The sequence below is a fragment of the Bubalus kerabau genome, chromosome 6 (genome assembly GCF_029407905.1).
Source record: "Bubalus kerabau isolate K-KA32 ecotype Philippines breed swamp buffalo chromosome 6, PCC_UOA_SB_1v2, whole genome shotgun sequence".
In the NCBI taxonomy this organism is placed as follows: domain Eukaryota; kingdom Metazoa; phylum Chordata; class Mammalia; order Artiodactyla; family Bovidae; genus Bubalus; species Bubalus kerabau.
In genome coordinates this window covers 104,478,425-104,504,321 of record NC_073629.1, presented here as the reverse complement: position 1 = coordinate 104,504,321, position 25,897 = coordinate 104,478,425, and the positions used below count along the sequence as shown (strand labels likewise).

General features: G+C 40.5%; 1 protein-coding gene across 4 annotated transcripts in view; it reads right to left on the bottom strand.

Moving 5' to 3' along the window:
- The window catches only part of FOXJ3 (forkhead box J3), a 136,195-nt gene extending 114,974 nt beyond the window's left edge, over positions 1-21,221 (bottom strand). For 2 of the 4 annotated variants that reach the window (XM_055586197.1, XM_055586201.1), the window contains exon 1: positions 20,477-20,615. The gene's annotated coding sequence lies outside the window, so the exon portion shown is untranslated. Of the gene's footprint in view, positions 1-20,476; positions 20,616-21,059 lie in introns of those variants that run through there. The other 2 variants (XM_055586198.1, XM_055586200.1) reach the window with 2 other exon arrangements.
- Positions 21,222-25,897: the final 4,676 nt, after the last annotated feature.

The window sequence follows — 25,897 nt, the reverse complement described above, 5'->3', positions numbered from 1 at the left end:
CTCCAGTACTCTTGCCTGGAAAATCCCATGGACGGAGGAGCCTGGTAGGCTGCAGTCTATGGGGTCACTAAGAGTCAGACACAACTGAGCGACTTCACTTTCACTTTTCACTTTCATGCACTGGAGAAGGAAATGCCAACCCACTCCAGCGTTCTTGCCTGGAGAATCCCAGGGACGGGGGAGCCTGGTGGGCTGCCGTCTATGGGGTCGCACAGAGTTGGACACGACTGAAGTGACTTAGCAGCAGCAGCAGCAGAGAACCGCCATTTTTTCCATCTGTAGCTTGAGGATAGTATCACCTAGATCTTTATCAAGAGATAAACTGCAGGTTTGTTATTAGAATTAAATCATTGAACAAATGTGAAACTATCTATTAGCACTACTATCCAGCGGAAGGATCATTCAGTGTCTACAAGTAATATGAATGAGAGAAGCTGGAATGGGAGGGTATAATATGCATACAATTGTTTGCAACTAAAGAAAACAGGTTCACTCTAAAAGGATCGGCTCCTTTTCCAGTTCTAGCCAACTGCTGCTGAGCAGGACTGTAAGCCCCGTACTGTTCGGGTTCAGTTGCTCAGTCGTGTCCGACTCTTTGCAACCCCATGAACTGCAGCACGCCAGGCCTCCCTGTCCATCACCAACTCCCGGAGTTCACTCAAACTCACGTCCATCGAGTCGGTGATGCCATACAACTATCTTATCCTCTGTTGTCCCCTTCTCCTCCTGCCCTCAATCTTTCCCAGCATCAGGGTCTTTTCAAATGAGTCAGCTCTTCTCATGAGGTGGCCAAAATATTGGAGTTTCAGCTTCAACATCAGTCCTTTCAATGAACACCCAGGACTGATCTGCTTTAGGATGGACTGGTTGGATCTCCTTGCAGTCCAAGGGACTCTCAAGAGTATTCTCCAACACCACAGTTCAAAACCATCAATTCTTCGGCGGTCAGCTTTCTTTATAGTCCAACTCTCACATCCATATATGACCACTGGAAAAACCATAGCCTTGACTAGACGGACCTTTGTTGGCAAAGTACTGTCTCTACTTTTTAATATGCTGTCTAGGTTGGTCATAACTTTCCTTCCAAAGGAGTAAGCGTCTTTTAATTTCATGGCTGCAGGCACCATCTGCAGTGATTTTGGAGCCCAAAAAATACGGTTAAGAACATCTAATTTTTCAAGAAAAGCAAAATATCCAAAATTTTATTTGAAATCTCCTGATTTTTATTTTCTAAACACTATGTGGGCCAAACAAAACATTGGTGGTTATCCCAAGTTTATAACTTTTATTTTAGAGGCTGACTCCACTCCCTGCATCCATCAATAATTGTCAAGAGACGTTCTACTTCTGCCAGAACAACAACATAGATAGCTTGATCAACATGCCCAGTGAAAATAACAAACACTGGATAATTTTAAACCTTTATATATTAATAACTTGAAAGAAAATAAAGTATGATCAAGACTAAACACTAAGTGAAAGAGGGAAACTAGAGAAGTATGCAGAGTACTGAAACCAGCTTTCACTCATCTTCAGAGCACTGTGCCAAACCCTGAACTTCAGCTTGCAATTCCAAAGCTTGTTAGGGCTCAAGGTACAAGAGGCAAAGTCCAGATGTTATCCAAGAGAATCTCAACAAAAATTTCTTAACCTTGGCACTGAGTGTTGGTGAGGGACTGGGGGCTAAAAGCGGTTCAAGACTGTCTTCTCAGATACAACCAGAAGCTGACCCTCACCTAGATTATGGTTTAAAAAGCTTCATACTCAGAATTTTAGAATGGTCCTAGAATGGTGTTATCTGCCCCCCAACCTTGACAGATGCAAATGCAAATCCTCTCTGGCAATCTGCCTTAGATCTAGGCTTGGAAGAATTCTCAAGGATAAGGTCCCAAGATAAATAAATTCACAATCAAAAATCACAAAACCAGAAGGAAACAAGCCACTCAAGAGTAAAATACAGCTGAAACATCAGGTGGCAGACTCATAAACTCAGACTTCAGATATAGGAATTATGAGACTTTTCCCTACTGTTTTTATTTTATGAATGATTTACCTATTCTTATATTTCAAATGCCTACATGTAGATGAATTTCAAATCCACATCCCTATTAGGGATCAATCTCCTAATCTCTACACATAACTAACATTCTCTCCCAGAAATCCCAAATATACTATGTCCAAAGCTGAATTCATCCTCTTTCTTTAAAGTATTTCCTACCTTTAGGGTCCTTTATCTAAGAATGGCTTTCAGGTTTCTAGCCTAACATCCTTCTTTTTCCTTGTTAGAGGTGAACACTTCAACTCTTGATTTCTATGAGGAATGACTTTTAAACACCCCTGGGCTCTCAGGCCATTCCTCACCAAGTGGGTAGAGCTAACTCCAGGACTCTATATCCAGGATTCTGCAAGGTAGTTATCTGAGTATGACTGCCCTATTGACTCCAACAGTTAATCTAGTCATCAGGTGAGCTGTCTATATTGGGTGGGTAGGGACAAGAGAACGTGGAAAGTTAGCCAGCACATTTGGCTCTTAAACCTAAACCACATTCTACATTATCAGCTTTACAAAGAACAAAGGTAAATTCTTATAAAAGTTACCATATGACCCAGCAATTCTACCCTTAGAGATATCTATTATTATATATATAAATTATATATACACACAAATATATACATACATGAATATATATAAAATGCTCTTGTGAATATATAATATACACTCATATAATATACACTCTCCACCAAGAGAACTTAAAACATATGTTCACACAGAAACCTGCACACAAATGTTCATAGCAGTATTATTTATAAGGTCAAAAAGTGCAAAGCAACCAAATGTCCATCAACCAATGAACACGTACACAAACGTGGCATATCTGCACAGTATCCATATACTATGGAATATTATCCAGCCATAAAAAGGAATGATACACTGTTACATGACACAACATGAATGAACCTTGAACATCTTAGCATTAAGAAAGAAGTCAGATACAAAAGACCACATACTGCATGACTCCATTCATATGAAATGTCCAGAACAGGCAAATCTTAGAGACAGAAAGTAGATTAGCCAGTAGATGGGGGGATGGGAGGAGGGATGAGAATAGAGAGGGACTGCTAACTGGTTTCTTTCAGGGTTGATAAAAATGCTCTGCAGTTAGATAGAGGTGAGAGTTGCACAACCTTGTGAATAAAATCCTTTAGTATAACATCACCAAATTTTACACTTTTAAATGGTGAACTTTATCTTTCTAATCTACTGCAGCCTTGATGCCTTCATTTCAGTTTTCTTCACTCTTTTAACTTAAGATTATTGCTCCTACAATGGTGTCTTGAACACCAGTCAGGTTAGTTGAAAGAACAAATACACCAATATTATTCTCCCTACCCAGGCAAATGTCCAGAAACATGGACTGCTCATAGAAGAAGGCTAAGATTCATAGTGAAATCAGTCTCTTCCAAATCACAAACTCACATTTCTGAAGTCAACTATGTTGAACAATTATATTAATTCATTCAACTTCATCCAAAATTTATACAGTTTAAGTTGTTGCCAACAGCACCAACTAGCATTTTCTGCAAATCCTTTGAAAATCAACAAACAAGAAACTTTGTGTAGCATAACATAACCAGAGTATGGGGAGTAAAAATCAGTCATGCACTGATGCACATGCTCCAATAGACACTACTGTATTACATGCCATCACTAACAGAAGAATACAGAATTTCTTTTAATACAAGCAGTCATCAAGTGTACATTAAACTGAGTTACAAACTATTCACATCTAGGAAGCAGATGTTTAACAAACTAACAGGTGTATAAAATATATTATTTGAGAGGAGGAGGTGAAATGCAAGTATTTTTATTTATAAAGAACTTGTAACATTCATGACCTTGAGCCAAGACCTTGATTGCAAAACAACTGTGATTTTGGGTATATTGTTAAAAGGGAAAAGTCATGCCTCAAGTTACTGTAACAGGAGCTTTAATGAAGCCACCACCGTGACATATAAAAGAATTAAAAGTCTGTTGAAAATAAATTCTAGAGCACTGTAAGTCAAGAGAGCATTCCTTAAAAAAAAATAAACTTCTGAATTCAGCTCTATCTTTCATAAGACTTGAAAATAAAAATTTACTAGCATTCATGAAGGAAAAACCCTGTTGAGTCAGATTCCTTGACTGAACATCGTGAATTGCTATACCATTACTCACAGGTAATCTTTAAAGCAGTCATGGAAATAACCTGTGTCTTAATCATCCTAAACAGGAAAAATCTGCCAGAGGAAGGAGTAAAGGGAAAAGAATCTTGCTAAGTGAGTAGCAATCAGCTGTTCATCACAGCTCCACTCGTTGAACCTAAAGGCAGTGATGCAGCTATAGCTAAAAAGCGAGAACTCAGAGTCACATGCTCTCAGAAAGCAAAATCATGTGAGAATGATCAATTCACCATGGTAATGTTAGAGGGAGAAGAAAGGCCAAAACTTAAACTTGGAGAACTCAGATTTAGAGAAGAGGAACAAGTTTTAAAAAACACCCTTGAGAAAACTGTACTGGAAATAGCAGCAAGTGATTTAATGGGGAAAAAGGCAAGTGTTACACACAGATTAAGATGGACATAAACTGAAAACACAAAACAGGCTTTTAACGGAAGATCATTTAATACTATAGAGGGTGGGCTTTGCAGACTAGTGGGAACAAAAATTAGACTGCAAGGGTGTTAAGAACCAGGAAAGAGTGAAATAAAAAATTAGCTACAAACTACATAAAATGAAAATAAACAAAGTGCAATAAGGTCAAACAGAGCAGAGAGGAACGGATTAAGAAATCAAGAAACATGAAGAACATATTAGAAAGCTCATCCATCACACTATATCCCCATTACCCTGTTTTATTCTTCATAGCTCTTATCATCTGATACGATTTGATAATGACTTTTGTTTTACTGTCTGCTTCTGTCCCACTAGAACACAGATTTAAGTTTCTGTTTCAGTCTCTGTTATATCCCCAAATGCTAGTATGTAGTCTGCAGTCATATTTGCTCAAATGAATTAATAAACCAAGTTCCTCTAGATTGGAAAGAGAATAAACCCAAAAGAAGTACAGCTAAGATCTAACTGAAAATTCACCAAATCTTTTTAATGTAGTCTTTGTACCCATTAATTCTCTCTGCCTCTGAAGCAAATAATTTAAGACAAATTCACAGTTAGAAGAACAAGTTGGATATCCAGAATATATAAAGGACCCTTACAACTCAACAAAAACAACTCAAGTTAAAAACACCCAAAGATTTGGAGACAGAGCAAAGGGGTAGAGCATTTGACTGTAAAAAAAGAAAAAATGGGCAGAGACTTGAATACGTATTTCTTAAAAAAATATATATTAAAATGTCCGATAAGACGAAAAGATGTTCAAAATAATTAGTTATTAGGGAAATGCATATCAGAATCACACTACTACTTCATCTAGGTAATCAGATACTAAGTAATCAGATATTACTTCAGCTAGGATGGCGATAATCAAAAAAAAACAGACAATAACAAAAGTTGCAAAGATTTGAAGAAACTGAAGCTCTCATACACTGGCAGTGGAAATGTAAACAGTGCAGCCACTCGGGAAAACAGCCTGGCAGTTTGTCAAAAAGTTAAACATAGAGTAACCATATGACACAGCCATTCTACAGGGAATATACCCATGAAATGAAAACATACCACCACAGAAAAATCTATACACAAATGTTCATAGCAGCATTAAATAACAGTAAAATAGTGGAAACAACCCAAGTGCCCAATAACTGATGAATGGATAAGATGTTATAATCATACAGCAGAATACTGTTTGCCAATAAAAAGGAATGGTACATGCTATGACATAAATGACCCTTGAAAACATACTAAGTGAAAGAAGCCAGTAACTAGACTATATATTACACGATTCCATTTATATCAGATGTCCAAATCAGACAAATTAGATTATGGGTTAGTAGCGACTTAGCAGCAGCAGCAGCAGCAGCAGAGCTAGGGAGGCAGGTGGCCTTGGTAGGCAGATGGTAAAGAATCCGCCTGCAATGAGGGAGACCTAGGTTCGATCCCTGGGCTGGGTAGATCCCCTGGCGGAAGGCATGGCAAGCCACTCAATATTCTTACCTAGAGAATCCCCATGGACAGAGGAGCCTGGTGGGCTACAGTCCATGGGGTGGATGAGTTGAACACAACTGAGTGACTAAGCACAGGGAGGCAGGTAAAGTGGACTTACTGCTAATAAGTGTGGGGCTTGTTTTAGAGGGAGAGGAAAACATACACAACCCTACGAAAATGTTTAGAAAAAACTGAATTTTACACTTTAAACAGGTATATTGTATGGTAGGTGAATTTTATCTCAATAAAGCTGGGGGGGGGGGTCCTTTGTGTTTTTTCCTAAGTTTCTTAAACTTGCTCACAAGTTTAAGCACACATTCACACACAAAAACCGTCTTGTTCTGTAAGTTCCTGCTTCTTTCCTCACTAGTGCCATAGGAAACTCCCCCCCCAACCCTATTCCACAAAATGGAAAAGGGGAGAGTAAAAGTAATGACTTTATCAGAAAGCAACACTATTAAAGCAATTACTTTGAAATCTATAACCCCTTCAACCATTAGTGGTTCAGGAAAGTTCGTTTTCTGGTGGTCTCCACCATTTCCAAACCACACACTAATTAAACATGTTTAACAAAGACACACTTAGGTATACATCTGTATAAACCCTGAAAAAATGCTATAGGAAACCACTCTAACATTACCTATAAAACAACTACTTAGGCTATACCACCTCTCCTCAAAAAAAAAAAAAAAAAACACTAGGGCAAGGTGTTGTTATTCTCTAACAACAGAAGATGAAAAAAAGCAGGCAAACCAACAATCAGCTTTGGCTTTACAAGACTGTTTTAGAAGTAGGAAGTGTAAATATGAACTGTCTCTTTACCCTCTATAGCGTAGGATTAGTGTCAATAAAACAGGTGGTAAATGTGGGGGAGGGGAGCTTCTTGGCTAAACATCACAGAATTATAACTTCTTCCAAATCCCTAAATTTATGTAAACAGATCACAGGCCTCCCTCTTCAAACCAAATCATAACCCAAGCAAATAACACAGGATTCTATTTCTGGGTCTGTTATTAACTCACTGGATAATCTTGAAACTTTAGTCTCTCTACTTTGCTCAATAACTTATCCACAATTTCCGGTCCCAAAATCAAATCATGTGGTCTAATAAAGAATGTTTCCCCAATTTGTAGATTTACTTTCATGAAAAATCTGACAAAGGTATATGAAACTAAATCATATTATATGTTTAAATCTTTAAAGAATATACAAGAAATATGAAAAAAATTCTAAAGACCTGTTCACTCCAAAAATGTTGAACTCTTTCATTTTAAACTTCTAAAGGTATTCACTAAACAGAGAAAGAATAAGCTCTCAGAGGACTGAACAGTTTTGAGGCTTTAAATTTATGCTCAGTTATATTTAGAAAACCAAGATGCCACCTCTCTGGATCCCATATCTTTATCTCAGGCATTTGATTCATGTGCTTCGCCTGGTCTAATTCAAAGCAAGAGATCCACCATACCCCCGAAACGTAAACTGAATACATCGGAACATCATGACTGTTAGAGGAATGAGACACTGTACTCCACCTGGGAAAGACGGGAAGCTACAGTCTCCACTGCTACAAATTTTTAACAAAAGAAGAATTGTCTGTCTGGTCCCCAAAGCCAGTCAACAAACCACTGCCAACTTTTAAGAATCGTTTCTATCCTATTCCTGGAAATCCTGATTCAAGAGTCTAGGGTGAAACCTAGGAAATCTATTAATTACAAGTATCTGGTGATTCTGGTTACACAGCTTAACTCAGGAACTACTGCTTTAGGACTGGGATAGCAGAAAGGTTTCCTATCACTTGCCAATTATGTTCAATAGGTAGTAGTTGCCTAAAGTGCTACACTGAGAAGGTCATGTCTTAAAAAAACAAGAAATTAGTAGTTCGCCGTGGAAATGGTGATCGGGAAGTGACAACATGCAAACCATGTATCTGCCGTCTGCGACTCAGATCCCTTACTGAATGGGGCTTATTTTAAGGAGGCTTCTGGGTAAGAGATCCAGAATTGGATTATTTACTTTTAACTGGCAGAAGCTCTCTCCGGGAAGGTAACAGGCAGTAAGAGCAGGCCCACCAACGTATGTGCCAGAACTCTTCAAAAGTAATTATAAAGCTTTCCAATAATATACAAAGATTTTTGCTCTCAAAATATCTATAATCTTGCCTGAGAAATGAAAAATTCTACATGACAATATACACTTGGTCTTAAAAAAAAAAAAAAGGTATTTGTGCTTTGAGGAGTTTCACTTTAGGTAAAGGTGAGAATTAGTGGAGCACTGACTGCCAGGCCTGAAACAGTATAGTTTAGTTTGAATCAAGAGACAAAAATCAACTGTGGGTTTCTGATCAGGACATGACTGAAGTAATGTCCACTAGCAGCATTTACCAGGAAAATAAATGGGAGGTTATATAATCAAGGCATGCTCCATGTAAAGACAAATAATCTCTTTCCTATTGTTCCTGTATGTACTGTCTCTGCCACTGGATTGCAGGCCTCCTAGTAGGCCAGAGACATGTCAAATTAACCATTCTACCTGCCATAATCCTGAGCACATATTTTGTACATAATAGTCCAAAACGTTTACTAAATTGCTATAAATGAAGTAAAACTCTTACAGCTATTTCCAAAATAATAGTAACAGAACTTGGTACAGAAACGTGCAAATCCAAAGAAGTGGACAGAATGAAATTATGCCAAAAAGAAAGGGGGGAACTCAGGTTAAGAGAGACAACAAACAATAACAACTAAATGTAATGTGTAGACCTAGTCTGAATCCTGATTCAATTAAAAACTGTAAAAAGACACAATCAAGGGTATTTTTCCTATGAACTGACACTGGACAACACTAATAGGAAATACGGCTAATTCTGTTAGCTACAATAGCAGCACATGGTTATGTAAGAAAATATCTATATTTTTTAGACATGCATACTAAGCTTTGTAGGGGTGAAAAGACAACGTCTACAATTTTCTTTAAAATACTCAAGCAAAAGAGAAAAAAGGAAAAAAGGCAGTTGAGGCATATATGGCAAACAGCTTAATAATTATCAAATCTGTAATAGGTATAGAGGGATTCATTACATTTTATCTAGCTTTGAGTGCACTCAGCAGTACAGCTGGACTTTAATGTTACTCCAGCAGCACTGTACAATCAACTCTTTTCTTTTTTTCCTCACATTTCAGGAAGCTTAAGAATGACTAGTACTTCTGAGAAAACAGCCTAGACTCAATCAGAAAAAAAAAAAAGGGGGGGTGGCATTCATTTGTTAGCTCTACTAATAGGAAATCTCTCTGAATTGACTCAAAGAACTTCTTGTAAATTAATATGAGGACTGAGTATGAGCCAAGACAGTGACTCAGCTGCTGAAGAGAAAATACAATCTTAGGGTTCATTAGAAGAACAGTATTGAGATCAGGGAGGTAGCAGTCCCATTCACTCTTCACTGGTTAGTTCACAACTGGAGTATTGTGTTCTGAGTACCACATTTTAAGAACACTTACGAGCTAGAAAGTTTGCAGGGAGGGATATCAGACTGGCAAGGAGTTTAGAAGCCAAATGTCAAATGTAGAATGACTGAAGAAAATGGGTGTGTTTAGCTTGAAAACAAACAAACACTTTCCAGTCTTCCATGTCAGCTCTAACATAGAGACCCCAGTATAATATTTTCCAGAGGGTTTTAAAAATTGTTAACAGGCATTCCATAATCAAGAAAGTTTGAGTCAAATACTTCTCTAAGGGACTCAGCAAAGTATTCTATATCCTAGAGTGCTTTATGACTCAAGAAATTCTGTATTTCCCAAATGTAACCATTCATTCAACAAATATTTACTGAGCCCCTTTTACCCGCCAACACTTCTCCAGGCACTGAGAATACAATAATGAACGTTTTCAATATCCTTGAGAACAGTTTGTGAAACAGCCAGGCTGAGCCTTCTTGCTACTTCTCTAACTTGCATTGTTTCTCCTCACCTCTAGATTTCTAATTATGTGCTCACAGTAGACTACCCTCTCATTATCTTATTTCAAACATTATTGTTTCCAAGAAGCTTTCCAGGTCATAAGCAAAACCACCCTTTTCAACAAAACACTGACTCTTTCTCTACATCAGTTCTTTGAGAAGAGACTATGCCTCTTAACTACCTTTGTATCTCTCACAATGCCCGGAACCACGTCTTGAATGAGTAGGTGCTGAAAAAATATTTGCTGAATGAATAATCACATTCAAATATTTAAAGAGTTAGCTTGTTAAAGAAGGCAAACTAGGTCTCCAATGTTGCACAGAGAAGGAGAAGAAAAAAGAAATAAAGTTAGAAGCAAATTTTGCCCCAATTAGAGCTAGTAACAAACAAGTTACCTTTCAGCTACAGTGACTACAGGTATTCTAAGAGTAGCTGAATGACTGTATCAAGCATTTTAGTGGGATATCTCACTGGCCTGAATAAAAGATTAACTCAAGATGTATGTCTATATGGATATGTATATTAGACAAAAGGTAACTTTTGATACAACATTAAATTCTTAAAATTAAGCTCAAATATGAAATATCCTTTCATTTATTAGTACAGCTGATCCCCAAATAATGTGAGGTTTAACCTGAGTATAACTTGCAGCTGCCCCTCCACACGTGCAGCGCCTCTGCATCTCTGAACTCAAACCACGGGCCTTGCAGTACTGCAGCAGTCACTACTGAAAAGTACTCACGTGCAAGTGCACCTGTGTAACTCAAACCCTTATTGCTCAAGGATCACCAGTACAGAGAATAAAAGAACAACAACAAAAAAGACACTGTATCCATTCTGGAAGAGTCAACACAAGGTTTCTTAATTATGCTTCCAAAGCAGAACAGATACAAACAGGTAGGTCATCCACCTCTGTAAGCAGAGCTCCTTAGATAAGCAAATTCTTTAGGTCAATGATTTTCAGTATTTTGCAGTAAGAAAAAATAATTATGAAGCCATCAGCTTCTCTTAAAGTCATCTAACCAAACCACTAAAAGGATTAAGTTCTTCAAAGAAATAAGCTAGTCATGCTGCCTTTTTAGTTAAAAACTAGAAAACAGAAAAAAATAGATGTCTCTGTATGCCTAGGATATCTCTCTGATGTCTCTCCCAAACCAAAAGTGGTCATCTTTGCCAGCAGGGACCCTATCAGTTACTTGTGTCCCCAGCTTTTAAACAGTGCCCAGGACATACTAGACGCTGAATAAATAAGCAAACAAATGAGGAAAACTGAGTCCAATGTTGCTGGATGAAAACAAGTACTTTATAAAGTATCACTAACAGTTTTGTTTTTCTTACTAGAAATCTGCCAAGGAAATGAAAGAAAATAAGTAGATTCTTAAATCTAGTTTTTCACTATAAAAGTGCTATTTTTATGTCATTTATTTATATGTAAATCCAAGTTCTTGGTTGCTTCTGGGGGACTAAAATTAATTTATTGATCAGCAAAGCTTAAATGACAAATTTCTAATGCAAAGAAAAACCTAAAACATTTAATACACCCACAACTTGACCTATAAGAGTATAATCAAATAATTTATAAAACTGATTTATTAACATAACTGACCAAAAAGCAAAATACTTTTATAATACCACCAAGTGCTTAAATTATTCTTCAAAAGTGTCATGCTTCACATTTTTCAAATTCTCATTTGAACCATAAAAATTAGGTTGTTTTTAGTTAAAAACTAGAAAACAGAAGATTATAAAAATGATTATCTGCTCATGGTCGAGAACTTAGAAAATATAAACAGGTTCAAAGGGGAAAATAAAGACTACCCAATGTAAAAATGCTTTCTTTCCCAGTCTTTTTTTCTATGGAGTTAAAAATTCTTTATATACTGTCACTCTCCCTACCCACTGCACAAGAGAAAACAGATTCACACTATGGCAGTAACCCAAGTATCCTTGGTAGAATCATGTTCCAGGTACAATTTCTCAGTCTCTAAATTTTACAGATGTATACTTTCATAAAAATAAGACCAAATCTGCTATTTAGTAATCCTTTGATGTTTCCCTTCTGATTCCATCTCCTTCTTACCTTCAGAATTCACAAAAAATGCAAGCTGAAGTAAAAGTACATCCAACTACTGGAAAAGGATCCAAATTTAACAAAGGAAGACACTGCTCCCAACAGTTTTTGTCCCTCAGTCTGACATCATCCTAAGACAAGTTCTACTCCAAGTAGCCCAGGTCCTTTGATGTTCTTAAACTTCGATTTCTACCTCAAAAATCCATGTATGTTCTTCATAAAAATCCTGTCAGCTTTCTACTACAGAGTACAAGACTAGAAACAGAATGCAGGATCCAGGCTACTGTCTCTGCTCTATATAACTGAGTAACACTATGTCAGTCTCAGCCTGTGTCTCATTTTCTCCATTTGTCAAAAGAAGTATTAGTTGCCTTACCTACATCACAGGACTGAGTGAGGCTCCAAAATCTAACAGATCAGAGAAAAATCTTTTCATAAAGTATTATTCAAATTAAGGTGGATATCTTTCCAATACACACAGGCCCTATAATAAACAGAAAACATGACTTGCCCTGATGCACACAGATGCCATTCTGACAGTGATTCCTATCTATGTACATATGAGACAATACCATCAACAGCTCCTTACACAGGGTAGACAGGTAAAGCATGTCACAAATTCACAGCCCCAATCACACTAGCAAAAGCCGATGACATATACTGTTTTCCTGCCATGACAGTCTGCTCCATCTTCATTCAGAAAAGTCAACCTGCTCATGACTGCAACATACTTGACTGCCCTGTCTGTAATTTCCCAAAGTTGTACAGCCAAGCCACAGAAACATTTTAGTTCCCATATACACACCAGCCAAAATCTAGGATCACACTGCACCCCACACCCAATCCTCTCTCTCTATAAGCAAACAGAATTTGAAATTGTTATTACGGAGTTCTAGCAGTCTTCCTCCGCTCATCCATTCTCTCACAAATCTATGTTCCACAGTAAGGCCAGGTCTCAGCCTTAGGAAAAAGCCAATTCCAACTTCTGAAATCTTTAATAAGGTCACATTGGCACCACATTTTACCAATCAATCAGAACATCAATCTTATATCCTTGACACCACTATACACCTCTGGGCGGGACTCTGTTTAGTAGAATTCATTTACAGGTTTCAGCTTTGTACTCCAGGTAAAAACATCAACTAAAACTCAGTTTACTGGCTAAAGTCTCCTTCAGACACACAGTCATCCTAGGATCATCAGTCAACTCTTCAAAAGAATCCATGACATACATATTATTTGAAAATAATGAAAAAATAGCCAATGCTATAGCTTAAATATTTGTGTCCCCCACAAAATTTCTGTGTTGAAATCCTAACCCCTAAACATGATATTAGGAGGTGGGGTCTTTGGGAGGTGGCTAGTCATGAAGGCAGAGCCTCCATAAATAGGATTAGCCTCTCATAAGAGAGGCTCCAGGAGGGATCCCTTACCCTTTCCACACAGCATGAAAGCATCAGTTATGACCCAGGAAGGAGACCCTCACCAGAAGGCACTTGGTCTTAGACTTTTCAGTTTCCAGAAGAGTGAGCAATCAATTTCTGCTGTTTATAAGTTACCTAGTCTGTGGCATTCTGTTACAGCAGCCCAAACAAAGACAGTCAATATACCAGATTTCTACAGACTCTCTCTAAAAACTTCCACCCAAGGACTTTCTCCATCTCCAAAATTATTAGCATTCAATTCAAAAGAGTTTTCTAGGACTATGTTCTAAGCAATAGTATCTCTTACTGCATCCCATAACAGACTTCTTTACCTGAGAAAGTCAGACTAGGACAATGTTAATGTAGGTCTGATTATACCAAAATGAAGTCACTTAGATTACAGTAAAATTCTGAGAGCAACCAGAGCAGTTTCATAATTATCAGAAACTAACCTTGACAGTGCCAGAGTTCTTACTGAATATGGCCCTAATTATCTTATATCAAATTCATATCTACCCTATATTTTCTCTTGTTACAGTACTAGACACCATATATGAGTCTCATTTGCTCTCCATCTCAGTTCTTTTGTCTCAATTCTATAGAAAATAATCACTTTGAAAAACACTGCATTCTCAGGTTATCAGCTGACATGCCAAGTAAAACAGCAGCCAAAGGTACCTAACTAAAAAGATTACTTAAAATAAGTAGAATTCCATTGTTATAAATACATGTGGTTCCAAATAACAAAGCTATTTCCATATCCCAGCAGATGGCCCACAGTAGTAATGCTTTGCTGATCTGGTTATAACAAATTCTATTAAATCCAAAATCCTGTATAGGAGATGCCTTTTCCAATTTCAGTATTAGTCAATCTCTTTAACCAAAATATTAAGCTTTGGTTCTTGTTATTTGTGCACTAAAATCCATTTATGCCAATTAAGATGGTCAAAATTTTTGACAGTTACTATAAAATGCCTCCGTGGTGTTTTCTGAGTTTTGGGGTGGAGGAGGCAAAGAGTACCTCCATTAAGGACTGAAAGGCTAACTGTTCAAAATGAAAAAGATTTATAGCTAAAGGAAGGCTGAGGAGAGTAGTTATAGTAAGCTTCAGCTGTCCTAAGCCAAGGTTTCTGAATAGTGGCAATGTGGAAAGCTAAGTGACTAACAAAGCTGACAGTGAAGAACACTGAAAACACAATTTCTGATTTGAGAGGCTATTAGCAGGGATAAACAGGAAAAAAGGTACCTGGATGCCTAACAACACGTATCTCTGTACACTGAAGTGTTAAAGACCGATATTTAAAAGAAATGTGGCTAAAACGTCAACTTTGCTGTTTATTTCCCCAACCACACTCAAAATCACATCTTCATATTCTGGTCATATCCTTATTTGAAACATTACCCTCTGTTAATTCATAACACAGTAACAGTACACTGCAGTGATTAAGAGTCAATGAGTACTGAAAACAGACTGCAGGGGTTCAAATCCTGGCTGTTTCCATTCCCAGCTACATATCCTTAGCCAATTTACCTAACCTCTGTACCTATATCATCTGTAAAATTTTGGTAATAGTAAGATCTACCTTCCAGAGTTGTTGTGAGGAATATATGAATAATAAATATAGTCAGAACACTTTGGAGCCCATACTAAAGCCTCAGAATATGTTAGCTATTATCACTACCTCTATCATCATCATCATATTAATTCCCAGTAAAGTTCTGAAAGAAAGATAGAAATATGAAATGACTTATCTAAATCACAAACAAATGACAAAATGCAGTAAGAAAAATCTCATTTTAAATCCTGAAGTTTAATATTAAAAGTTACTCATTCCCTGCTGCTGCTGCTAAGTCACTTCAGTCATGTCCGACTCTGTGCGACCCCATAGACGGCAGCCTACCAGGCTTCCCCGTCCCTGGGGTTCTCCAGGCAAGAACACTGGAGTGGGTTGCCATTTCCTTCTCCAATGCATGAAAGTGAAAAGTGAAAGTGAAGTCGCTCAGTCATGTCCGACCCTCAGCGACCCCATGGACTGCAGCCCACCAGGCTCCTCCGTCCATGGGATTTTCCAGGCAAGAGTACTGGAGTGGGGTGCCATTGCCTTCTCCGACTCATTCCCTAAGCAATGGGATTTTCCAATCTCTCTAATTCTCCCGTAATTCACATGAGGCTCCTTTAAGTTAGAAGAGCAGCATAAAGAAGTGGAAATAGCAACAGACATGCACTAAGATGATCTAATGCTCCATCACTGACTTCATCTTGGGCAAGTCACCTAATCTAAACTTCAAATTGCTCACCTTAAAAAACACTTTGCCTACCTCACAGGGCTGTTGCCTGATACACAGATAACACATGAGAAAACATATGTAAGCCAAAAACACACTATATGAATGTTCACGAGCCATGTGATACTTATCTTCATATCCCCGATGCCTAGCCAAATGCATAGCAGAGGTTACAATCTAAAAGAAAGCCGTAAGAAGGATGTATTTGACAGGGTGAGGACTGCAATGATAAAAGAGTAAGAAACTCAAATGTCCATCAACTGAAGAGTAGAGAAACAAAAAGGCAGTAGAGCCAGAAGATGGAATCGTGCTGGTGCTTAGTCGTGCCCAACTCTTTGCAAGCCCATGGACTGCAGCCCCCCAGGCTCCTCTGTCCATGGGATTTACAGGCAAGAATCCTGGATTGGGTTACTTTTCCTCCTCCAGGGGATCTTCCTGACCCAGAGATTGAACCCATATCACCTGCACTGGCAGGTGAATTCTTTACCATTGCACCACCTGGGAAGCCCCATACAACAGAATATTCAACAATAAAAAGGAATGAGATATTGACACAATACAAAAATGGATAACCCTTGAAACACTATGCTAAGTGAAAAAAGTCAGACACAAAAGACCATGAGTCGTATGATTCCATTTATACAGAATGTTCAGAAAAGACACATCTACAGAAATGTTAAGTACACTAGCACTTGCTTAGGACTGGGGAATGAAGGGGAAATGGACAGTGACAGCCAATGGACACAGACTTTCTCTTTTGAGATGATGTCTGTGATGACGGCTGCACAATTTGGTGAATACAATAAAAGCCACTGAACTGTACACTTCAAATGGGTGAACTGTATAGTATGTGAATTATGTCAATAAAACTGTTTTAAAAAAAAAAAATAAGTTTGAGAGAAACTTTAAAGTATAAAATCACTGGCTTTAGAACACACGGTTGCTTCTTTTTTAATGAAAAAAAGTGAGTTTTCTAATATTTGAGCAGCTCTGACATGTGGACAAGAATGAGACTGAAGGAAACATTAGGAGAAAATACTAAGAATTACCACACCAGACCATAACATCTCTACAACGCCTTCTATAGAAAACAAATCTGGAATCTCTTATCCTTCCTTTCAAAATTCACAGGTTACAAATCACCTCCTGGTCCCAGTTCAATAGTCTTTTCATAATGATCATTGTTTCTGAACTTTAAGACTGCATTTGATACTGTCTACCATATTACCCTTCCTATCCTTGGCTTCTGTGGCACTGATGTACTTCCTGGTTCTTCTCAGAAATGCTTTATCTATTAGCCTATAATGTCACCCACAGTTCCAAACCTCAAAGCTCTTTCGCCATCATACTACTAACCTTCCAACACTCATCTACTCATGTTTGTTTGTTTTTTACTACCAAATACAACCCTGCTCAATATACAATCTACATTTCATACCATCTTACAGTGATACCCTACAGGATTACTCTATTCAAATCTTGATTATCTTTGCTAAGGCTGGAAAGCAGTGATATGGCTCAACCAAAATAATTCCTATACATTTTTTCTTTTGAGCAGATCTGTTTTTCTAATTGTTTTGCTTAGACTAATACTAAACTAGCCTACACTTCCAGAGTCAAACCAGAAAGCAGAAAAGACCATCAGGAGTTACAGGAGGCTAATCTTTTATTGAAAAATTGATTGTATACAATCTAAGTGTTGACCATTACCCACCCTGGCTCATTTATCTTTATAGTGACACTTTCCTAATTTCCTCATCATTATCAGCCATTCTCCCAAAATTCTAGCCTTTAATCTTTTAATGTTTAATTTGCCCTCTTCCCTTGGCACACATCCAGATATCACTAAGTTCAAATTAGTTTTTACTCCAATATACATCCTCATATATTCCATACATTCTTTCACAGGACAATATAATTTAAAGACTGAATGCATAAGCTCAAAGGTAGAACTGCCTGGATTCAAATTCTGACTCTGCTGCCTACTCTCTATGGGATTTAGGGCAAATTACTTAACCTTTCTGTAACTCAGTTTCTTCAGTGATAACAACACCTTATTATAAAGATTTTAGGAGTTAAATACATGTATATAGTTTAAAACACTGTACCCGGCATACAGTACTCTATAAATGCTAGTTACTGTTTTATTCCAAACATCACCATTTTATCTCAGACCCTCATCAGCTTATTCCTAAAATTCTTCAAGAGCCTTCTAGTCAGTCTCCCTACTCCAGAATGCTCAACTAATTATGAAAATCTTCCTCAGGAATAATATGCTTCATCTTACTCCCAATCTTTCGAACCCACGGTGGTACCCCATCAAATTAAACTATATATCCTTAATAAGGTCCTCCATCAATACCTACTCTACCAAGCCTAAACTCATTTATTATTATATTTCACCAATAAGATGCTCTATGCCAATCAAGTTGCTCGGTATCTTCTGTACTGATGCACTGTCAGTGTATGTCTTGGTAAATACCCCTTCACTCTCCTGGAATACATCTCTTGCCTTTTGAAAATTTCAATTTCTCCAAATCTCACTTTATACCTTTGATTTTGGCTGCACTGTTATCCCAACCAGGAGCTTGATGTTGTATGGAATTCTGAATGATGCATGTTATATGTTCTTTCCCTAACAAAAGTGAGAGGAGACCACATATTTTATTTCCTGTGTCTCTTCATACATAGCACATAGACTACTTCACACACAGCACAGTACTTTGCAGAAGTACACAAATACTGACTTAATAAATATGCCGCAGAATGTATCAGAACAACTCTCTTTATCTTCCACTGCCCCACCCATACTTAGCACAGTGATGGCAGATAGAATCTGTCTTTAAGTATTTTTATTTTACATACACAGAAGGAGACTATACTAACAATTGTACCAGATTAAAAAAAAAAGAGAGAATCATCGAAATCACCCGACCTCATCCAAAAACATAGCTAATAAAAGCATGAGGAAGCCCTCATATCTTCAGCAACACAAAACCAAAAACACAATTCACCTTAACTTCAAGAAACACAAAAAGCAAACAGAAACCTAAAAAAAAAAAAAAAAAAAATTAAAAATTAAATCAAATCTCTAGATGCTACCCAAACATAAAAATGAAAAGGCGCTCACTGCTCCTCTATAAATATCTGTTTATAGCCTAGGAGAAATAAAAGGCTTCCCTCACTGCTACTGTGGCCTGTTCCCTGTTAAGGGAGCAATCTGTGGTCATAAAAGAGCAAAACACAGGAAGATGGAAACCTTAACCTGGAAGAGATATTAAGGAAAAAAATTACTCAAAACACATGTTTAAAAAACCAGACAGTACAATGATACTCAATAGAAAGAGAGGGAAAGTGAAATAAAAAAGCACCCACGAAATGAGTGACTCACTGAAACTTATCTAATGCTGCCTTGCAAGTAAAGAGCTATGCATGTAACACATCCATGACACGCACGCCTGTTTCACTGGCAAACAAAACAGAAAGAAAAAATAAATGTCAGAAAAAGACAAGGCAGATGCCCCATCAATCTCTAACTCGCTGATCAATCCAACTAAGCTCATTCAGGAATCCAACCAGCAACAGACGTGGATTGCACAATACAGAAAAGAAAAACCTTAGCCAACCATACACAAAAAAGTACAACGGAGAAGTGAAAACTATACACCTCAATGCATCAGCAGCTAGGGCTTATTATTCTGTTTAGGATTAAACTGTAGAGAAAAGAAGACGAGCAGCTCAAGGAAGAGGGGAAAATGTCAATGACTCTAAGTCCCTTACTGGTCTCAATCTCAGAGAGCACAAGTCTTGCTTCTTCCAGCTGACCAACCGTCGGCCTCGGCACAGCAAATTGACCCTAACACCTTCCACGCCACCCGGAGGAAATCACAGAGGAAAAAACCAGCCCGCTTTAACCTCCCTCCTCACCAGCTGCAAACTGGAGGGGGATTGGGGGGGGGGGGTGAGGGGGAGACACCCTACCACGTGGGCAGGATGCAACACACACAGGACAGCAACACGTCCGCATGGAACTGCTGCCTCTGCCCAATGCCGACAGAGGACACGGCGACAGGATGGGTGGGAACACAGGCCCCCCGCACGGGCCTCCCCACCCCGAAGGGCACCCCCCCGACGCGCGAGATGCTGGCCGCCTCGCCGGCCAAAAAGCACCCCGGAGCTTGAAGGGAAGAAGCTGCATCGCGCCGGGGAAGGGGGGCTAGCCCAGGCCAGGGGCAGGTCACGGAGAGAAGACGGAGGCCACTGTCCTCGGACTCGACGCCCCCGGGAATCCCGTCTAGCTCCCTCGGGCCCCGCCTGGGGGAGGGGCGGGAGGCGCGGAGCCGCCGCTTCCCTGCTGAGGGGCAGCAGCAGCTGAGAAGCGCCGCGGGGGAGGGAGGAACCCAGCCCTAGCCGCTCGCCGGGCCTCAGCCTGGGCCCAGGCCCCCTGCCCCGCCCGCCGCCCGCCCCGCGACGCGGCCGCAGCTGAGAGAACGGAGAGGGCGTCTCGCGGAGGGCAGCCCCTGCCTCCGTCCCGGGAGATGCCCCGGCCCCGCCTCCTCGCTCGCCGCCCCGGCCCGACCGCCCCGGCGGCGGGCGCTCACCTCAGGCTGCGCAGGCCGGGACGGCCCGGCCGAGCCCCCGGCCGCTGTGTGCGTCTCCGCCCCCCGGGAAACGTCCCAACGGCGCCTGGTGCGAGCCGCTGAGGCCCGGAGCAGCGCCGAGAGCGGCGGCGGCAGCGGGAGCAGCCAACATCCGGGGCCGCGCACCCGGAACTACTTCCCGACCAGCTCCCCCGCCCCCGCCTCCCGCGACGTCGCTGCGCCACCGGCACGGCGTCGGCGGCGTCACTGCCCCTCTGCGGTCACTGCTGCGAATATGCGCGCGAGATCCTTCCGCTGGGGCAAATAGTACCCTAGGACTCCGAGGGGGCCCCGGCTTCCGTGAAGCGGGTGTCAGGCAGCCGCAGACAGCTCCGAGCGACTTGTTGAGGCGGGGAGTAGCGGGTTCTCTGTCCCTCAGAGTGGCGGCCAGGAAGTGAAGGCAGTTGGGGCGGCCCTTTAGTTGAGGACAAGAGGAACCTCCGCCTTGAACCCTCCCCAGGGACTCCGGGGCCCTGTGTCCCGGGGGAAGGGCGCCTTGCGACTTTCCCCCAAGCTCCCTTCACCTCACCGTAGCAACAGGTACCTTAGCCTCTCCGGGACACCGGTTACCGCGGCTTCTACGGCCCCAGCAAAGGCACCTTGGACCTTCAGGACACCTCTTCTTCCAGAACGCCACATGTCCCGGGTTCTAGACCCATCTCTCTGCCGGGGCCTCTTCTGTGCCTCGCCTTGGTTTCCTTCTCTTGAAAACAAAGGAGATGAAACTCTAAAGGCCCTTCTGATTGTTAAGCAGCTGCTCAGGTTATGGTCCTTGCTATCAACAGGTGGAGCACTTAGAAGAGTAGTTGGGCGACTTGTGAACTTTGGAATTTACTTCTACGTCAGTCTTTACTGAGTTTTTCTCTAAAGTATCTGCCCTGTAATTTCACGTTTAATTACATTCAGACATCGTATTATTTGCTATTGCTTCCTTCGCGTTAGTCACATATAGCACCAAGTATGCTTTTGAACTCGCAGTAGGTGTTCAATATTTGGAAACTCAGATAACTTGTTAGATGAATACTAGGTTGATTGGATGAAATGAAAAGGAGAGGCCTGAGTGAATTGACCTTGGGAACATCTTTTGACGGACGTAGTCTTGTAGTAACCAGATAAAGACTGCAGGTAAAGAGCTGAGTACCCAATAACTTCAGCCAACATTGAACGCCTGCCATTTACCAAGTAGTACTAGGCCCTGAGGATTCAAATTACTCCTATATCCTTTTATACCTAAGACTCCAGCGAGATTCTGAAGATTAAAAGATTCATTCACTCATCCATCCAACAAATATTTGCTGATCAGGTTGTCAGACCCCATTTTAGTGTTTGGGTTGGATCAGTGACTAGAAGCAGGAAGAGGGTGGGAATACCCTTCCATCTTGGAGCTATCATCTTAAGTATAGAGAGAAATATGATCAACACAAGAAAAGAATTTGGTATGACAGAAGGTGTTTAGTGCTATGGAGAAAAAAAAAAAAAATAGACCAGGGTAAGAGGTATGAAAAAATCTGGAGGAAGGAAGAAAAGTGGGATTTTTTTTTTTTTAACATCAAACATTTCTTCATCAATAATTAGTTCATTTACTTCAACTGGACCAAGTTAGGTGCAGGGGGGCTTCAGTGAACAATAAGCCAAGGCTCTGCCACTGGTAGAGACCCCATGCCAGGTGCTTGCACTCATTCAGTGTTTTCACCAAGTCCCTCAGTTAGAACTCCTGTGTTCATCTTTACAGCTGATGAAGTTGAAGCTGAGAACTGGGACTCAAACTGTGTCTTCTGAGTCCAGCTCCCTTTCCAGCTTCACCTCAGTTGAGAACTCATATTTTTCTGTTTCATGCCTTACCTCTTTCATCAAGAAGACTGATACATGAATATAGATGAATGACATTAGATCTGCATTGGGGCAAAAGGGAGGGAGAAAATAAAATATTTAGAGGAAAACATGAGGGACATCAAAAATCTAGACATGTAGAACAAAGAAAAGGGGTAGCAAAGAAGACTTCAGTTCAGTCGCTCAGTCGTGTCCGACTCTTTGCGACCCCATGGACTGCAGCATGCCAGGCCTCCCTGTCCATCACCAACTCCCAGAGTTTACCCAAACTCATGTCCATTGAGTCAGTGATGCCATCCAACCATCTCATCCTCTGTTGTCCCCTTATTCTCCTGCCTTCAATCTTTCCTAGCATCAGGGTCTTTTCCAATGAGTCAGTTCTTCGAATCAGGTGGCCAAAGTACTGGAGTTTCAGTTTCAACATCAGTCCTTCCAGTGAATATTTAGGACTGATTTCCTTTAGGATGGACTGGTTGGATCTCCTTGTGGTCCAAGGGATTCTCAAAAGTCTTCTCCAACACCACAGTTCAAAAGCATCAATCCTTCATTCAGCACTCAGCTTTCTTTATAGTCCTTTTTAGTTTCTTTAAGAAGATTTAGTGGAAGAAAAATGAAGGTAGATTCATAATAGCTTATTCCAATTCCAACTCCAGTTTTACAGGATGAGATTTTAAATAGAACTATCAGGGAGAACCCAATTCATAAGGTGACTTTAATGAGAAAACTGAAAGAGGTTAGAGAGTGAGTCATGCAGTGAATAGTAAAAAGTGTCCCAGGCAGAAAGGACAGCTAGGGTAAAGGCCCTGAAGTGAAAGTATTTGTGGAAATGTTAGAAATAGTGGAGGCCAGGACAACTGGAACCAGGTAAGCAAATGAAAGAGGAATGGGAGATAAGGTCAGAGAGTGGGGTCTTGTTGGCCATTGTAAGGATCTTGGCTAAAGTGGACACACTACAGGGTGTGGAACAGAGGAGTGATATGATCTGATTCGTGCTTTCAGAAGATCACCCTGGCTATGTGCTAAGAGTAGATGGCAAGTGGGCATTGATGGATGCCAGAGGCTCCATTAGTCAGGTGCAGGATAATAGCTTGGACCAAACTATTAGCAGTGAGTGGGTTAAATAAGATACAGTTTCTATATTTTAAGAACTCACAGTGTAGTGGAAAGCAGATAAGTAATTACAATACACTGTGATAAGGGAAATAGTATCCTGAAGAAGAGGCCACCCTTGCCAGTTTTTCTGACAGAGTAGACATTCCCTCTTCTACCAAGTTGCCAAGGGAGTTGAAAGTTCTGTGTTCTTTGTTGGGTCACTGGGTGGATCCTTGATAACATAATAACATGTGTCTTCTTCCCAGCCCTTCAGGACTTGAAGCCCACTATCATCTGAGTGGTGCTATGAGCAGAAAGTTACTAAAGAACAGTCTGAGTCATGCATTTAAGGAGATGGGCAAAAATGGGATTATCCTTATTTGCCAGAGGAAGAAAACAAGACCAATAGTCAAGGTTTTAATCTGAGACTTGGAATCAAGGTCCTCAAACCAGGAATCTCTCTGAGCCACTTGAGTTGAGTCAGCCAGATGATGGAATAAAAGAGTAGAACGACATTTTGGATAGCTGCCATAATGGGGTTGGAGGCTTGGGAATCAGCAGCCTTTGAGAAGGAAAGAATCACAAGCCCCAGAATGTCAAAGGCTGAGGACCACCCTATCCCCTATGCCACCCCCCAAAAGTTGTAAGGACCATAGCATGGAGTGGGGTGGTTCTGGAATAGTAGGGGCAGGGTTAGCAGGGGTGGGCAGGAAAAGCTTAAAGCTCAGATTGGGAATGCAGACTTGGGTTCAACCTCATGTTTTACATCTTATTTCCTATGTGCCTATATCAAGTTACTTAGTTTCTCTTTGTCTCTATTTCCAGGTGTATTAAATAGGAAAAATAACCATAGTTGCATAGCAAAAGAGATCATGCACAAGTTGCCATGAAATAAAGGCCCCTAAAGACAGCTACTACTAGGTACAAGGTCAAGTGTTGGCACAGAAAAGAGTAGTTCATAGTCTTGAGAGATGAGAGTGGCCTGGAAGGGAGAGAGTGGAGCGGGAGAGCCCTCAGAAAGAAAATGGTATCCAACTCAGGGGATGATCCTTAAGAGAAATGAGATAGAGGTTTTATTGTTTTGTGTTGTTTGCAATCTTTTCCCAGCCTCACCTTGATTATCAGTTCAGTTCAGTCGCTCAGTCGTGTCTGACTCTTTGCGACCCCATGGACTGCAGCATGCCAGGCCTCCCTGTCCATCACCAACTCCCGGAGTTCACCCAGACTCACGTCCATCGAGTCAGTGATGCCATCCAGCCATCTCATCCTCTGTCGACCTTGATTATAAATTTCCTGAAAGAAAATCCCAAACTGGCCTGCCATAGCCCTACAAAGCCTTAACTCAGCACCGGCAGGGTGTCAGTAGCAGGATGTTCAACACTTCACATGACCCACAGCCAATTAGACAAATGAGGCTTTACCGGATCCTTTCTCCCTCTTTATTATAAAACAAAAGCAGAAAATAAGGAATGAATTGGTGGTGCTAGTAGTAAAGAACCCACTTGCCAATGCAGGAGATGAAAGAGGCACAGGTTCAATCCCTGGGTCAGGAAGATCCCTGGAGGAGGGCATGGCAACCCACTCCAGTAGTCTTACTGGAGAATCCCATGGACAGAGGAGCCTAGCAGGCTACAGTCCATAGAGTCGCACAGAGTCAGACATGACTGAAGTGACTTAGCACACACACAAGACCTGCAAAGGGGAGAGAGCCCTTCCCATCATTCCCAGTCCTGGAGGAGCTTTCCAGATTCCCTGGGTATCTTTATATAATACTTTATATTTCATGTATTAGATTAAAAAAAAAAAAAGCTATACAGAGGCTACTGGGAGGCTTTTAGCACCACTAACTGCTATTTAATGATAATACTTGGGTGTTTGGTGTTGGTCACTATGCACACTTAAATAGCATTCAATAACCATTTATCAAGCAACTACTCTATAACAGGTATTAGGCTGAACACTACGGAGTCAACAGGGGATAAGTAAATTCTGTACCTTCAGTGGGCTCCTAGGCTTCTGGAAGAACAGACGTGTCAACAGTCAATCCCAGTGCAGTTTGTAGAGATTTGTACTTGTGCCACAGGAACAAAGGAAAAGCAAGACTCAACTCTGTCAGGTTGGTTGGGGAGGGGAAGCACCAAAGAGAGCTTCACTCCCATAGGTAAGATTAAGGCCAAGTCTGAATAAATAGGTAGGAGTTTGCCACAGGGACAGAAGCAGGGCTGAGGGTAAAGAAAGAAAATTTGGAGTAGAGGAGGAAAGCCTGTGCAAAGTCAGGGATTGGGTGGATACAAGAAAAGTAGAGGCCGCAGAAATTACAGTCTTAAAAGTGGTCATTAAGCACTAATGGCTGATGAAAAGAGCTAACTCATGAATCTAGACCATATCGCTCTATGTAAACCATCCATAAATTGAGTTCCTGCCCTCTAGGAGCTTGGTGTTAACCTCAGATTTTATCAC